The 1672-nt window shown below is 40.6% G+C and overlaps 1 long non-coding RNA gene across 1 annotated transcript in view; it reads left to right on the top strand.

Moving 5' to 3' along the window:
- The window catches only part of LOC104983937, a 2954-nt gene extending 1833 nt beyond the window's left edge, over nucleotides 1-1121 (top strand). Inside the window, exon 2 of the long non-coding RNA XR_824695.1 lies at nucleotides 737-1121. This is a non-coding gene — a long non-coding RNA (uncharacterized LOC104983937). The remainder of the gene's footprint in view (nucleotides 1-736) is intronic.
- The last annotated feature ends 551 nt before the right edge of the window (nucleotides 1122-1672 follow it).

Here is a 1672-nt window from a genome sequence, read left to right as displayed (position 1 = left end):
CTTCCCCTTCTCCTCCTGCCCCCAATCCCTCCCAGCATCAGAGTCTTTTCCAGTGAGTCAACTCTTCGCATGAGGTGGCCAAAGTACTGGAGTTTCAGCTTTAGCGTCATTTCTTCCAAAGAACACCCAGGGCTGATCTCCACCACCAGGCAAATCTTGAATATTCCCAGCAAGGCAGCATTCCCCTTACCTGTCAGGCTTCCCTGGTTGTTATTTTAACTATCAGAATCTTGTCGTATAGTATGACATCCCACTCAGTATATTGATATTTTATTTTGTTTTTCTCCTGTTTACCTTGCTGGGTGATTTCTACTCAGAACTGACCTCCAGCAGAAAGACAGGAATAAACCACTTGATACTGAAATTACCCTTGCAGTATGGTTCCAGGGGGAGTTATGCATAATTGGCATACAGTTTAGTACACTTAATAATTTGATTTTTCTTTAGAAAAGATGAAATCTGAGGTATACCATCAGTAGTTGAAAGACTTAGCATGTAGATTTGCATGAAGGACTATGAAAGATAAAAGAGGAAGGTTTCTAATTTTGTGTTTTGTTTATATGAATATTAGAAAAAATGAAGCTTATTTCCTTCTTCCTCCACTCCCACCCCCATTTTAATGTGTAGATATCATGTGTAGATCATCCAGAGGTAGGTATTTTGAGAATTTCACTTACAGCGTATCAACTCTTCTTTGGAACTTCTGACTTCAGTTGTGTTGTCTTTCTGGCTTTAGAGAGGTCAAGTTCAATGTCTACAGTGAGAAATGCCATATAGGCATATGTGGATGGCTGTGTGATAACCTGGAAAATGAAAGCACACTACTAAAAATCTCCAGGGACGTCCCTGGTGGCCTAGTGGTTAACATTCCAGACTTCACTGTCGTGGCCCAAGTTCAAGCCCTGTTGGAGGAACTGAAATCCTGCAAGCCACACAGCGTGGCCAAAAAAAAAAGAAAAACTCCGGATGTCAGGAGCAACACCAGGTGCACTTCAGTGGACTCTAAGCAATGGAGGTGGTTGTACATGGTGAATGTATACATGGCTTTGGAAAATTCATGCAAATCATATTAGAAAACAATTAAAAAAACATATTTTTTTATTTTTTTTCCAAAATAAAGAGTCTTGTTTATTATCTCTATAATTGTTAATATGTGTTGACAGTGGTGTGAATACTTGTCCCCTAACTCTTTCCCAGTCTTGGAAAGTATGCCAAGCGTCAGATGTTTCATAAAGGAATATAGCCAAGAGTCTTCAGACAATACAGTTATTAAATATGGTAAAAGTGGCTTGCTGTGTATTATTACATTTACTTAGCATTCCAAGGAAGTATTTTAGGGAAAAGGTGTCCAAAATAAGAAAACAAAGCCCTGCTGACTTTGCCAAGTAACTGAAGACTGCTTGGAACCTGCCTTCTTGCTAGCACTGATCTAAATGAGTTAGAGGTGGTAATACAACTGGTTCTGTTCTCACACACGGTCCAGGCCAACCTGTTAAGTTGCAAGATGTTCTATAGTCGTCCTAGCTGTTCACATCATGAATTGCAAGGCCTCTTTGGATTCCCATATATTAATAGGGTATTCCCTGGTGGCTCAGACGGCAAAGAGTCTGCCTGCAATGCAGGAGACCCAGGTTCAATCCCTGGGTTGGGAAGATGCCCTGGAGAAGGAAAT

The sequence above is a fragment of the Bison bison genome, unplaced genomic scaffold, assembly GCF_000754665.1.
Source record: "Bison bison bison isolate TAMUID 2011002044 unplaced genomic scaffold, Bison_UMD1.0 scf7180017863702, whole genome shotgun sequence".
NCBI lineage: Eukaryota > Metazoa > Chordata > Mammalia > Artiodactyla > Bovidae > Bison > Bison bison.
This window is presented reverse-complemented; position numbering and strand designations above follow the sequence as displayed.